This window comes from Artibeus jamaicensis, unplaced genomic scaffold, assembly GCF_021234435.1.
Source record: "Artibeus jamaicensis isolate MK-2021 breed Jamaican fruit bat unplaced genomic scaffold, CSHL_Jam_final scaffold_916, whole genome shotgun sequence".
In the NCBI taxonomy this organism is placed as follows: Eukaryota; Metazoa; Chordata; class Mammalia; order Chiroptera; family Phyllostomidae; genus Artibeus; species Artibeus jamaicensis.
This window is the reverse complement of record NW_026522059.1, coordinates 64,063,949-64,079,981: the sequence shown is the minus strand read 5'-3', so window position 1 is coordinate 64,079,981 and position 16,033 is coordinate 64,063,949. Positions and strand designations below refer to the sequence as shown.

Genomic DNA, 16,033 nt, shown 5'->3' with positions numbered 1-16,033 from the left:
TAAAGAGGGAATACAGATACTATCAGATATGATAATGGGAATATGAGATGACTAGAAGAGGGGGAAGTATTGTGTTGTAAGAGGAATGAGAATTAATAAGAGTTGGAATAGAACCAAGGTGAAGAAAGAGAGAGAACAAAATTGACAATGTAAGTAAAACAAAAAAGGATGATGGGAACAATGGAGTAAGAAGAAGATAGAATGTACTATGAGGTTTGAAGTAAAGTTGAAAATGTACTGGGCTAACGGGAACAAAATTGCAAAAAAAAAAAAAAAAAAAGAAGAAACACCAAAAAATCGTTGGAGGGTCAATAGCAATGACAGCTGAATGAACTTTAATATAGATGGAGCAGGAATAAGAGTATTGTTGAAAAATGAAAAGTGAATATAAAATGTGTACAATAAAAAAATATTCGTAGGGGATGATGGAAGCAACCTAATAAGAGCAAGGAGTAAATCCCAGGTTGAGAGAGGGGAGAACAGTGAAATAAAATTCTGAAACTGATCAGGGCAAAGGAGAAGGAGAAATGGAGTAAGACAAGGGGACAGTATTCTATGGTATTTAAACTACAAACAAGTAGTGAACAAATGGGAAATCCTTTAGAGAACTAGAACAATAACCATGATATTTCACCCAACTACCCACTGTTTATAAATAGTGAAAAGAAAAAAAACTCATATTAGAAAGGGACAAAATAGCTGACTTAAGAAACAAGAGTGTTTGTGGGAGGTTAGATAGAGGAAAAATAGAGAAAGGGATAGAAACTTGACATAGTGTGAGAAAAAATAAAGTTAACCACAACATGAGAAAACTCAAGAAGATGGTGAAATGGATTAAGAACAGAGAAGGGTGCTGTGTAGGATTTGAAATAACAAGAGAATGATAAGAAATATATAATCTTAATAAAAAGAATAAAAATTAATACACCAAGAGTAGTGTGTTATTTGGAATATGAGTAAAATGAAAGATGGAAAGTTAGCCCTGGATGGTATAGCTCAGTGGATTGAGTGCAGGCCTGTGAACCAAGGAATTGTGCTTTGATTCTGTCAGGGCACATGCCTGGGTTGCAGGCCAGTTCCCAGCGGGGGACACATGAGAGGCAACCATACATTGATATATCTTTCACTCTCTCCTTTTCTTCTCCTCTAAAGATAAATAAATAAAATCTTTAAAAAAAGATGAAATGTTAAAATGCAATATGAAAGAGAGATTACAAAAACAAAACAAAGAAACTAAATAAATGGAAAAAGAGAACAAAAAATGCAAGTTCTGAAGGATAGCAAACTGAAATTTCTTAGCAGTTGGTATTCAATTTCTGACTTCTTTCTGGAGCAGTCTTGTGTTTTCTCACAGCTTCAGGTCTCATTTCTTACTATTGAAAAATAAAAAGAAAAGAAAAGAAATGCCATCTGCTTATTTTAAACCTGCCAAGCTGATTTTGCAGGTCTTCAGGGATCTTTCAGGCAGAGGGGAGTTGAGCTCCATTTTTTCCCTTCCTGCGGTTCTGCAAGGATGCGGGTTCAGTCTGGGCTACAAAAATCAGAGGTGTCCAGTTTACAGCCCATGCCCCCAGAGCACTGTGTAGCCAGTACTGTCCATTGTGCACATTTGCACCAAGCCAGTGCTGATAATCCACCTTATTTTGCAGCTCTGTGATCAGTCCATGAGTAGCACTGAGAGGTAGCAAATCATGCCCCAACCTGCCTCTTCATTGGCCCTGCCACTGTGGTGGAGAGGTTTTTTTCACAGGAACTGAGGGTTTTTATTGAATGAATTCCTCTTGGTTGCTGCTGGTTATTTCTAACAAGTACCCAGCTTTCCACACATTCCAACTCTCTGACCAGTCCAGAATCTATCTGGGTCATGGCCAATCCTAGCCCATCTCTTCTCCCAGCTCCAGGTGTTACTGGGCTCCCCAATTTTTCTGATAGTGTCCCAGCCAGCAACTGCTGCACCAGCTGGTATACACTGCCAGCTGTGTGTCAATTACTGCCTTTTTATCCCCCCAGGGACTTTATGCATCCATGTCTCTCCTGGCACAGGTCTGGGATTTTCTGGGTAGGGAGGGAGCCTCTAGGTTACTGTCACTCACCCAACTCTCCTCCAATACTCCAGCAGCAGCTGTGGTCTCTGACACAAGTCCCAGGGACCTTCCCATTGGCCTACAAAATCTCCTTAATGCCATCTTTTTAAGCACCCCCTGTACACTTTATCTTAGAAACTTAATATCAGTTGGGATTCTGTTGTTTTTTTACTCTGTTCCTATAAGATCTGCTAGGTGTCCTAGTTGGGTGCATGAGCAACTTGGCTAAGTTCCCACCTATGTCACTATCATCTTCCTATTTTACAAACAAATTGCTTCTTGAAGAGTGTTCTACAATGAATTAAGTTTGAGAACCAAGGTTCCCTTGTATTCTAAGTCCTTTGTTGTCATTTCAACAATCTTCACAGCATTATCACTGGGAGTAGACTCTAACTCAAGAAATCCCTTTCTTTGATCACCCATATGAAGCAACTCTTCATCCATTAAAGTTTTATCATGAGGGTGCAGCAATTCAGTTTCATTAGCCAGCTCCACTTCTAATTCTAGTTGTGTTACTGGAATCAGTCCAGTCACTAATTCAGTCACTAGTTCTGTTAACTAGTTCTGTTGTCATTTCTACCACATCAACAATTTACTTTCTCCACTGAAGTCTTAAACCCCTCAAAGTCACCCATGATGGTTGGATCAACTTCCAACGTCTTATTAATGTTGATATTTTGGCATTTTCTCATGTATAATGAGTGTTATTAATAGAATTCAGCATGGTGGATTCTTTCCAGAAGGTTTTCTGTTGATTTTACCCAGAACCACTAGAAGAATCACTATCTATGGCAGCTATAGTCTTACTGTATTTCTTAAATAATAAGACTTGAAATTTTAAATTACTCCTTGATCCATGGGCTGCAGGATGGGTGCTGTGTTAGCAGGCAAGAAAACAGCATTAATCTCATTGCACATCTCCATCAGAGATATTGGGGTAACCAGGTATATTGTTAATGAGAAATTATATATTGAAAATAATATATTATTTTTCTGAGTAACAGGTCTCGACAGCAGGCTTAAAATATTCAGTAAACCATGTTGTAAACAGATGGGCTGTCATCCAGGCTTTGTTGTCTCATATACAGAGACAGGCAGAGTTGATTTAGCCAAATTTTTAGAGCCCTAAGATTTTCAGAATAGTAAATAAGCACTGGTTTTGAGTTAAAGTCACTGTTACATTAACCCCTAATGAGAGCGTTAATCTGTCCTTTTTTTCCCCAAGGGCTTAATATCCAAAATTTATTTAAAAAAACTTATAAAAACATGGGAGAATGCTAGACAGAGGGGGCAAAGGGTGGAGGGGAGTAAAAGGGAGAAAAAATGGGCAGCTGTAATAATGTAATCAATAAAATACATTTAAAAATGCATTTGTTCTTCAAAAACTCAACTGTTTAAAACAAACTTTTTTCTATTATGTATACACATTTTTATTAAATACTTTCGAATTTTACTGTTGTTCAAGTACAGTTTTCTGCCTTTTTCCCCCACCCCTCCCCACCACCCAACCTCATTTCCCTTCTCTGTTTCCATCTACACTTTTAAGCTCTGAAACCAGGCATTGACTTCTTTCTAGATATGGAAGCACTAGATGGTATATTTTTCCAGTATAAGGCTGTTTTATCAGCACTAAAAATTTGTTATCCAGTTGAAAATCTTTATTAATTATCTTTCCTAATGGTACACCCCTTACTTTGTATTCAATATTATTTGTATTAGTTTCAAGTGTATAGCATAGTGGTTAGACAATCATGTTCTTTACAAAGTATCTCCCCCTGATGTTTTCATTACTCACCTGATACCATATATAGTTACTGTAACATTTTTACTATATTTTATATGCTATACTTCACATGCCTGTGACTATTTTGAATTCATTAATTGCCTGAGCTATATCTTCTGAATAACTTTCAACAGTTTTTGCTTCAACACTTGCTGCTTCACCTTGTACTTCAATGCTAAAGAGAGGACTTCATTCCTTAAACCTTGTGAACCAAACTCTGCTAGCTTAAAACTTTCCTTCTGCAGCTTCCTTTCCTCACTCAAACTTCATATCATTGAAAAGTTAAGGCCTTGCTCTGGATTAAATTTTGGTTTAAGGGAAGGTTGTAGTTGTTTTATTTTATCCAGACCACTAAACTTTCTCCAGATCAGCAATAAGGCTGTTTCACTTTCTTATCAATGGTGTGCTCATGGAGTGGAACTTTTAATTTCCTTCAAGAATTTTTCCTTTGCATTTACAACATAGCTAACTGTTGGTTTGTCACATGAGGCCTAGCTTTGAACTTACCTTGCCTTTCAACATATCTTCCTCACTAAGCTTACTCATTTATAACTTATGACTTAAAATGAGAAGTACAATTCTTCCTTTTACTTGAACATTTAGAGGTCATTGTAGAATTACTAAATAGACTAATTTCAACATTGTTGTGTCTCAGAAATTGGCAGGCTTGAGGAGAGGGTGGGAAATGGGAAGAGCCAGTCAGCAAGGCAGTCAAAACTCATACATTTATTGATTTTTTGCCATCTAATATTGGAATGCTTTGTGGCACCCTAAAAGAATTACAATAGTAACATCAAAGATAAATGATTACAGATCATCATAACAAGCAATAAAAAAGTTTGAAATGTTGAGAATTACCAAAATGTGATACAGAGACATGAAATAAGCAAATATTGTTGGAAAAATGGCACAGATTAGACTTGCTCAATGTAGGGTTGCCACAAACCTTCAATTTGTAAAACACTTATTACCTGTGAAGTGTAATAAAGTGAAACAGAATGGAGTATTTCTGTATCTGAAAAAAAGGGCATCCAGGCAGAGAGAGTATGAACTGAAAAGCTTCTGGACTGCAATGCATTGGAAGAATTACATGGAAGCCAGAAGGACTGTGGCAAAGGAATAAGGGTACTTAGTGTCCAGATCCTGCCAGAATATGAGCCCAGGAAAAAAAGGACTACTATTCTAAGTGTGATGGGAAGTCACTGATAGGCTTAAGTTACAAAAAATAATGAAATCTGATTTCATGGATAAGGAGGCCAAATGAATATGAATGAATATATGCTTGAGTAATAAGCATCATTATACTATGATGATGCAAAGAAGTTGTTAAAATGTTGTGGCCTGAAGGAATAGGCTTAGGGAAATTTACCCAGCTAGGTGACAGGCATCTATCTAGAGTGAGAAAGTAATTAAAAGAAAAACAGGATATAACTGAGATTAAATCATTTTCCTGGCAGCAGAGTAGGTGGTACTTTTTTTTTGTCAAAATGAGGTTAAATTGATAAATACTGGGGTTGACACTGATTAGGTTATTGATTAAATGTACAAGCCATAAACTCAAGCCAGTAAGAACAGTATTGATAGTAAATCAAGTATGATGTTTAAGATTAATTTAAAGATGTTACTAAACGAATATTTCTATGCAGAATTGGTACAAATATAAAACATATATTCAAAATAGCAAATTATTACATTAAAACATAACCATTTTAGACTCCTAGACTTCCCAAATCAGTTGGTCATCTAACATTGTATTTTACATGCCTAACCAGAAGTTCTACTCTAATTCAATGTTTACCTTTCCCATAAATAAATATTATTTTATTTAGCATGTTAGTAAATAAATATTTTTTATTTAGTATGTTGGCAAAACACATGGATTTTAAAGTTATTTTGATAATAGTATTATTTTATTTGATTTTTTACTATATCTTTGCAAATTTTGATCCTTCTGCTTTAGATGCTCTCTTTTTTAATATATATTTTATTTTATTGATTATGCCATTATATTTGTTCTATTTCCCCCCTTCATTCCCCTCCACCCTGCACTCCTCTCCCCCACCATTTCCCCCCTTTAGTTCATGAACACGTGTCTCAAGTTCTTTAGATTCTATATTTCCCCTACTATTCTTACCCTCCCCCTATTTTCTATCTGCTGTCTATGCTACTTATTTTCTGTACCTTTTCCCCCTTCTCCTTCTCCCATTCCCCTGTTGCTAACCCTCCACGTGATCTTCATTTCTATGGTTCACTCCTGATCTAGCTGTCCTTTTAGTTTGCTTTTGTTTTAGGTGTGGTTGTTAATAACTGTGCATTTGCTGTCCTTTCACTGTTCATCTTTTTTATCTTCTTTTTCTTAGGTAAGTCCCTTTAACATTTCATATAATAAGGGCTTGGTGATAATGAACTCCTTGAATTTGATCTTATCTGAGAAGCACTTTATCTATCCTTGCATTCTAAATGAAAGCTTTGCTGGATAGAGCAATCTTGGATGTAGGTCTTTGGTTTTCATGACTTGGAATACTACTTTCCAGCCCCTTCTTGCCTGTAAGGTCTCTTTTGAGAAATCTGCTGACAGTCTGATGGGAACTCCTTTGTAGGTGACTGTCCTCTTATCTCTTGCTGCTTCTAGGATTCTCTCCATTTTAATCTTGGCTATTGTAATTATGACGTGCCTTGGTGTGTTCCTTCTTGGGTCCAACTTGTTTAGGACTCTCTGAGCTTGCTGGATTTCCTGGAAGTCTACTGTCTTTGCCAGATTGGGGAAGTCCTCCTTTATTATTTGTTCAAATAAGGTTTCCACTCGTGGTTGTTCCTCTTCCCCTTCTGGTACTCCTATAATTAGGATTGGAGTGTTTAAAGATGTCCTGGAGGTTCCTAAGCCTCTCCTAATTTTTTTTTGAATTCTTGTTTCTTCATATTTTTCTGTTTGGTCATTTTTATCCTCCTTCTGGTCCACTCCCTTGATTTGAGCCCCACTTTCCTTTCCATCACTATTAGTTTCCTGTCCATTTACCTTCATTTCAATTAGTTTAGCCTTCATATGTTCCTTTAATTTGTGGCTAAAATCAACCAGTTCTGTGAGCATCCTGATCACCAGTGTTTTGAATTGTGCCTCTGATCGGTTGGCAATTTCTTGTTCGCTTAGAGTTATGGGCTCTGGGGCTCTGAGTTGTTCTTGAGCCATGTTTTGATCTGTTTGCACCTGTAACGTTTGAGGAGAGGCACCTTAGGTGTTCACCAGGGCATGGCTACCCAGGTGGCTGTTTTGCTAAGCTGTATGTGGGGGTGGGGTCAGACAGGGAGCAATGGCGGTCCTCACCACTTGCCCCTATCTGTTTATCTGAGCACAAATGTATGAGCCCGCCACCCTGTGCCAGGGCCTGCGAGGTCTGTCTCAATGCTCGTCTCTTCACTGTTTTATCTGCATGCAAATGCATGACTGCAGACAGCCAGCCGTGCTGTGCCTTCCCTGGGTCCACCCGTAGCTACCCCCGCACCTGGGATCCACGTCCTCGGCTGCCTGCGTGCCGCCCAGGTTGGGGGAATCATTTTTGGCCAACCCGCTCAGCTGCTGGCCTCACCAGTTTAGCTGAGCGGTTTGTTATTTTCGGACTCCATATTGTTCAATTTTCTGTGGTTTGATTATGTTTATTGTTAAAACTTTATTGTCTTTAGATTTGGTTGTGCGAGGAAGCATAGTATTTCCACCTACGCCTCCATCTTGGCGGAAGTCCTCTAGATGCCCTCTTTAAATCCTAATAATTTTTGAAGATTTAGCTTATTACTTCTGAAAAGTGTTTCCTGATATTATCTATGACTTAGCTATTTCTTTTGATATATTTACATTTAATAAAATCTTTACCATTATTATGTAATGAATACTTAAAGTAAGGTAATTATTTTATGTGACACAAACTACCTCTGCCCACACTTATTCAGAAAATTTGTCAGGTATACAAAATTTGAAATTCAGACTAAAAATAGCTGAAACTGGCAGATAACTAAATGTATTACATGCAAATCTCTTCTATTAAGTGCGGTCTTGTATAATATAATAATTCATTGGGTACCTAATATTTGGATCATTTTAAAAGTTAAATCTAGGATACTTTTACTGTGTCTGCTGGAAGACAACTTGAGAAAACAAGTGAAAACTTACATTTAGAGTTTCAGCAGTAGAAGTCACCATAGAGACTATCTAGTAACAATTTTTATTTATTAGGTAAACCATCCAGATTTGAGATGTTAAGTGACTTTGTCAAGATTTCACAACCGTTGTCTTAGACTCAGCAAAAGAACCCAATCTCCCTGACTTATATTTTACCTCTGTTTTGTTTCTTTTACTGACTATATATCACATTTATTAAAGTCTCATATTTCAATAATTTTATTCTTAAATGTTTAGTGGAAATAAATGTTTGTGATAGCTGCTAGTGACCAGAGGGGAGAAGGAAGGGAAGTTAAGGGGAAAAAGGGGGAGGGATTTGGAGGAACAAATAGGAAGGACACAGGGACGAGAACTAAGGGGGGGGAGGAAATGGGAGGGAGGTGGGGAGCAAGGGGCAGGGGAGGCTGGGATGGGAAAAATAGACAAAAAACTGTACTTGAAAAATAACTAAATAAAATTAAAAAAAAAAAGAAAAAAAAGAAAATGTCAAGTTTAGTAAAACATTCAATGAATAACCAATCTATTTCCCAGTTTAAGAAAGATTGCATTTATTTTTAAGTGTATGTCAAACTTGAGAATAGACATACTTTCTGCAGTTCAAGAGCTGAAAGTAAGGTTAATTTTTTAAAAGAGTAAAGAACTTTAAACATTGTTACCTAATAAAAAGGCAAAGAAAAAATACCCAATAAAGAACAAAAACTAACTTTCATCAGCTTTCACAGAAACTCACATCAGTGTGTGCTTTATAAATATCTGATAAATGTTAATAACCTTATACCAATTATTGTCTTATTTAAAAAATTGCTTTTCTTGTTGTCCAGATGGACATACTTGTGTCCATTTAAGGTTTACTTAATGCATTCCTAGGAAGGTTAAAACAGAAAAAAACATTTGTTTTTTCTAAAGACTGAAGGGTCTATTACTGAAAACAGAAAATACAATAATAATTTTATTGTATATTTTCTCATGTGATTGTTATTTAAGTGTATGTTTATTATTATTAGGATAGTATGCAAGAAAAATGTGAGATCCAAAAAAATTAATTCTATATACCACTACTCTCTGATTCCAAAGGCAATACTATGCAGACAATAATAAGGTCAGTGGTTGCCAAATGTTAGGAGAGAGGGATGAACAGGCAAAGCACTGAGGATTTTTAGGGCAGTAAAACTACTCTACATGATACTATAATGTTGAATATATTTCATTATACATTTGTCCAAACTCATAGAAAATATGTCACTAGGAGTGAAATCTAATGTAAATTATGGACTTTAAGAGGTAATGATGTGTCATTGTAGGTTCATCATTTGTAACAAATGTACCACTTTAGAGAGTTGTCAGTAATGGAGAACCTGTTTACTTGTGTTGGGGGGGTGAGATACAGATTCTCTGTACCTTCTGCTCAATTTTGCTGGAAACCTAAAACTACTCTAAAAAATGTCTATTAAAAAAAAGACATAGCCTGGGTGTTTCAGTTGATTGGAGCATCATCTTGTACATCAAAAAGGTTGCAGGGTTGATTTCAAGTCAGGGCACATACCTAGGTTCCAGGTTCAATCCCCTGGTCAGGGTGGGTAGGGGAGGCTAACGATTGATGTTCTTTCTCACATTGATGTTTCTTCTTCTCCTTCTTCTTCTTCTTCTTCTCCTTCTTCTCCTTCTTCTCCTTCTCCTTCTCCTTCTCCTTCTCCTTCTCCTCCTCCTTCTCCTCCTCCTTCTCCTCCTCCTCCTCCTCCTCCTCCTCCTCCTTCTTCTTCTTCTTCTTCTTCTTCTTCTTCTTCTTCTTCTTCTCTCTCTCTCTTTCTCTCAAATCAATAAACACATTTAAAAAAAAAGGAAAGGAGAGCATAAGCTTAAGAGATGCCTGAGTGTGAAATGAAGGAATTATTAGTTCTAATTTATAAATGTACACAAAGATTTCCACACACACCATATAGCAGAGATTGGTGCTAAGATTCCAGCAAAATATACAACCATATGTGGGTAAATCCACAAGTCTCAGCTCACTGAGACAAATAATTTTTAAATTTTAATCCAAGAGTAAGTTGTTCATAGAGAAACTTAAAATTAGAGTTATGCTACTGCCAATCAGGTTAATAGCCAAGCAACAAAAACCATTTGGATTATTTTAGAACATTGTATATAAATCATCTTCTAGAAAATGAGGAAGAGGAAGAAAGAGGACATATATTAAAGAATAAATGACTGATAAAAAATTTTTTGTATCCGCCTGGCTGGTGTAGCTCAGTGGATTGAACACAGTCCTGCCAACGAGAGGATCAAGGTTCAATTCCCAGTCAGGGCACATGCCTGGGTTGCAGGTCGGTTCCCTGCAGGCCAGTTTCCAGCAGGGGGTGCACGAAAGGCAACCATACATTGATGTTTCTCTCCCTCTCTCCTTCCCCTCTAAAGATGAGTAAATAAAATCTTTAAAAAACATTCTTTGTATCCAGTAAGGTTTGGTGTGAGGAAAAGAAGAAGCCATGTGAGAACTGAATGAGTTTCAAATTAGGTTGAAACACAAGCCTACATACCCATGAAGAAATATGATGAAAAATTGAAGAATCTAGGGAGGATATTAACAAATATTTCTTATCTCATATATTTCATTTTCCTGGTACCAAAATATAAAGACAAATTTTATGTGTCAAGTTTACCAGGTAGTTGGTAAAACATCATTTTTCTGTATCTGTGAAGGTGTTTCTGGAAGAGATTTACATTTGACTCTGTAGACTGAATAGATGATCAGCCACTAATGTGGGTAGGCATCATCCAGTGCCCGAGGGCCTGAATAGAACAAAATATGCAGGAACTATAACCTCGCTCTCTTTGTTTGAGCTAGGACATTCATTTTCTCTTGCCCCAGACATCTGTGCTCCAGGCTTTGGGAGTTTGGAGCTAAACTGGACTCAAATACCACAGGTTTCTTGGGTCTCCATCTTGCAGACAGCAGATTATGTGACTTCTGGTTCCACATAATTGTGTGATGTAATTTCTATAACATAATTCCTCTTTGTATGTATAATTATATAATTTTTATTTATCCTCTATATCTATATCTATACCTATTATGTCAATCACATAAATTATTCAATTATTACATGAGATAAAGTTTGATAGTTGAAATAATATATTTTGCTCTAAATAATTTCAATAAATAAAACAATTTTACCTGTCAAAAGAAAAAACTTTTTGATAATAAAGTGAATCTAAATTCAAGCACACTAGATATTGGGTTCCAAACTGTAATTTTCCAAATACAGTTATTGGCCCAGGAGACAATTTTAAGCTTATAGGGATTTAATTTGGAAATAAGAAAAATAATTTCACTTATAATTTCTCATTTTCTACAAAATAAAATGTTTCTGACAATAATCATTCTGCCTGTTAAAAGGAAATTACTATGCTAGAAATGCCAGCTTGAATATCATAAAATTTAAGTAGGGTTTTTATTATGTAAAATATAGAATATTTAATTATTGTACTTATTATAATTTCTAAACTCATGTGAAAGTTGATAGACTATAAAACAAAGAGGAAAATGATTTAACTAAATTAATTTAACACATCTAATTTATTCTAATATAATGTAATCATAGTTTTAGTTTCCATATTCCTTTTAAATATCTCTAACTGCAAAAATCAAGAATTCACATTAAAATATTTTTAGGCAAAAAGAATCATTTTTCTTCATAATCATGTGAATATCATTTTCTCATCACTACTTCAAAATAGACCTCATGTTCCTCTGAAGCCTGTTAAGCTTATTGTCCTGAATTACCTCTACCCAACACATAACCACAACTCAAATCAGCAACTGTCAAGTAGTAGCCTGCCCTTTTCCTCCTTGCCCTCACCACCTTCAGAGGAGTCACTGGAAAAGGGAGCTCAATCTACTCTTTATATTTGTCCATCTCCCTACAGTGCCTAAACAACTGATTTAAATAAATTAATGTACTAAACATTTTTTTGTCTATAGGAAAAGAGGGAATCAGTTTGTATATTTATGATGCCATTTTAGCTGGAATTACTAATTTATTTTTATACTAAAATGTACAGATGTAAAATTATTTTAATGAAATAAAATAAATAGTGTATTACATGGCAAATATGACACCCAAGCCAGGGGTAGGATCAGTGAAAGGTGTGACAAAGGGACATTGCTAAGCACCTGTCACCTCAGGTAAAAAACATTCACATATTAACAATGGGGACACATTCTGAGAGATTTGTTGTCAAACAATCATGTCCTTGTCTGTATATCACAGAATGTGCTTACACAAACCTAGATGGTATAACCTACTACACATCTAGACTATATGGTGTCCTCTACTAGTCCTGGGCTACAAACCTGTATAGCATGTTACTGTCCTGAATACCATACCACTGTAGCACATGGTTAAGTCCCAGTGTATCTAAACAAATAAAAGTTAAAATAAAAATACATTAAAAAAAACTGTACCTGGATTTAGAGCACTACCATGAATGAAGCCTGAAAGACTTGAAGTTTCTATGGGTGAATCAGGAGTGAGTGATAAGTGAGCATACACTGTACACTGATGTAGACTTTATAAACACTGTGTACTTGGGTAAACAATTTATTTTTTAATTTCCTTATTTAATTAGTTACCTTTTCTTTTTTTTTCATTTTTTCCTTTATTTTTCAAGTACAGTATTCTGTCTATTTCTCCCACCCCAGCCCACCCCACCCTGTGCTCCCCACCTCCCTCCCATCTCCACCCCCCTTAGTTCTCGTCCTTGTGTCCCTTATACTTGTTCCTCTAGATCCCTCTCATTTTTCCCCCTTAAATTCCCTCCCCTCGCCCCTCTGGTTGCTGTCCCCCTGTTCTCTATTTCAGTGCCTTTGTTTTTATTTTGGTTGCTTGTTTGTTTTGTTGTTTAGCTTCCTGTTAAACGTGAGATCATATGGTATTTGTCTTTCAACACCTGGCCTATTTCACTCACCATAATTCTTTCCAGTTCCATCCATGCTGTTGCAAAGGGTAGTAGCTCCTTCTTTCTCTCTGCTGCATAGAATTCCACTGTGTATATGTACCACAATTTTTTGATCCATTCATTTACTGACTGACACCTAGGTTGCTTCCAACTCTTGGCTATTGTAAAATGTGCTACTATGAACATTGGGGTGCATAGGTTCTTTGAGATTGCTGTTTTAGTGTTCTTAGGATATAATCCTAGCAGTGGAATTGCTGGGTCAAGAGACAGATCCATTTTTAGTTTCCTGAGAAAATTCCATACTGTTTTCCATAATGGTTGTACCAGTCCACAATCCCAACAACAGTGAACTAGGGACCCTTTTCCCCACGTCCTCTCCAAAATTTGTTGTTTGTTGCTTTGTTTATGTTAGCCATCCTGACCCGTGTAAATTGGTATCTCATTGTGGTTTTAATTTGCATCTCTCTGTTGGCTAGCGATATTGAGGATCTTTTCATGTGTCCCTGGATCCTCTCTATGTCCTCCTTGGAGAAGTGTCTGTTCAAGTCCTTTGCCCATTTTTAAATTGGGTTAGTTGTCTTCTTAGAGTGGAGTCATGTGAGTTCTTTGTATATTTTGGAGATTAAACCTTTGTCTGAGGTATCATCAGCAAATATGTTTTTCCATAAAGTTAGTTGTCTTTTTAATTTAATACCATTTTCTTTAGCCACACAGAAGCTTTTTATTTTGATGAGATTCCATTTGTTTATTTTTTCCTTTATATTTTTGGCTCTAGGGGACATGTTAGTAAAAATGTTGCTGCATGAAATACCTGAGATTTTCCTGCCAATGTTCTCCTCTAGGACATGAATGGTTTCAACATATTTAAGTCTTCTATCCACCTTGAATTTATTTTGGTGTATGATGTAAGTTGATGCTTAAGTTTCACTTTTTTGCACATAGCTGCACAGTTCTCCCAACACCATTTGTTGAAGAGGCTATCTTTATTCCATTTTATGTTACTGGCCCCTTTGTCCAATATTAATTAAATGTAGAGAGTTGGGTTTGTTTCTGGGCTCTCTGTTCTGTTCCATTGGTCCATGTGCTGTTTTTATGCCAGCACCAGGCTCTTTTGATTACAGCGGCCTTATAATACAGTTTGATATCAGGTATTGTGATCCCTCCTACTTTTTCTTCTTTCTCAAATTGCAACTGATCTTCAGAGTCATTTATGATTCCACATAAAATTTTGAAGTGTTTGTTTTATGTCTGTGAAATATGCCATTGGTACTGTAATGGGTATTGCATTGAATCTGTATATTGCTTTGGGTAGTATGGACATTTTGATGATGTTAATTCTTTCAATCCATGAACACTGTATATGTTTCCATTTGTTTGTGTCTTCCTTGATTTCTTTCTTCAGGGCTGTGTAGTTTTCTGCATACAGGTCTTTTACCTCCTTGGTTAGGTTTATTCCTAGATATTTTATTTTTCTTTTTGCTATATCAAATGGGATTTTTTTCTTGATTTCTGCTTCTGCTGATTCATTGCTGGTATACAGAAATGCCTTTGATTTCTGGATATTGACTTTGTAACCCACTGTTTTGCCTAATTCATTAATTAGTTTGAGCAGTTTTTGAATAGAGTCTATAGGAGTTTCCATGTACACTATTATGTCATCTGCAAACAGTGACGGTTTAGTTTCTTCCTTTCCAATTTAAATGCCTTTTATTTCCTTTTCTTGTCTGATCACGGTGGCTAATACTTCCAATACAATATTGAATAGAAGTGGTGAGAGTGGACATCCTTGTCTTCTTTCTGATTTTAGTGGAAAAGATTTTAGTTTTTGCCCGTTGCGTATGATGTTGGCTGTAGGTCTCTTATATATGGCCTTTAATATATTGAGGAATGCTTCCTCCATTCCCACTTTGCTGAGTGTTTTTATCATAAATGGGTGTTGTACCTTATTAAAAGCTTTTTCCCAGTCTATTGATATGATCATGTGGTTTTTGTCTTTGCTTTTTTTATATATGATGTATTACATTTACCAATTTGCGAATATTGAACCATCCTTGCATCCCTGGGATGAATCACGTTTAGTCATGGTGTATGATCTTTTTAATGTATCGTTGGATGTGATTTCCCAATACTTTGTTGAGGATTTTAGCTTCTATGTTAAACAGCAATATTGGCCTGAAATTTTCTTTCTTTGTTGTGTCTCTATCTGGTTTAGGAATTAGGATGATGTCGGCTTCATAAAAAGAATTTTGGAGTCTTACATCCTTTTGGATTTTTTGAATAGTCTGTGAAGAATAGGGCTTGGCCCTTCCTTAAATGCTTTGTAGAATTCTCCTGTGAACCCATCTGGTCCAGGGATTTTGTGTGATGAAAGCTTTTTGATTACTGCTTCAATTTCTTTTGCTGTTATTGGTCTGTTCAGTTTTTCTGCTTCTTTTTCATTGAGTTTTGGAAGATTATATTTTTCTAGAAATGTGTCCATTTCCCCTAGGTTTTCAAATTTCTTGGCATAAACTTTTTCATAATAATTTCTTACAATCCCTTTTATTTCTGTGGTATCAGTTGCAATCTCTCCTCTTTCATTTCTGATTGTTTATTTGGGTCCTCTCTCTTCTTTTCTTGATGAACCTACTTAAAGGCTTGTCTATTTTGTTTATCTTCTCAAAGAACCGACTCCTGAATTCATTGATCCTTAGAATTATGCTGTTAGTTTCTATGTCATTTAATTCTGCTCTAATCTTGGTTATTTCATTCCTTCTGCTTGCTCTGGGCTGTCTTTGTTGTTATTCCTCCAGTTCTTGCAGGCGTAGGGTTAGGTTCTTTGTTTGAAATGTTTCTATCTTCTTTAGGTAGGCCTGTATTGCTATAAACTTCCCTCTCAGGACTGCCTTTGCTGTGTCCCACAAGTTTAGGGTTGTTGTAAGTTTGTTTTCATTTGTTTCCAGAAACTTTATATTTCTTCCCCAATTTTCTTCTTGACCCATTTGTTGTTTAATAGCATACCATTCAGTCTCCATGATTTTGGGTGCTTTGGTTTTT

General features: G+C 36.2%; 1 pseudogene; it reads left to right on the top strand.

Annotated features, from left to right (window-relative positions):
* Positions 1-1,513: 1,513 nt before the first annotated feature.
* LOC119043953 (RAB7A-interacting MON1-CCZ1 complex subunit 1-like) overlaps positions 1,514-16,033 on the top strand; it is a 108,971-nt pseudogene continuing 94,451 nt past the window's right edge.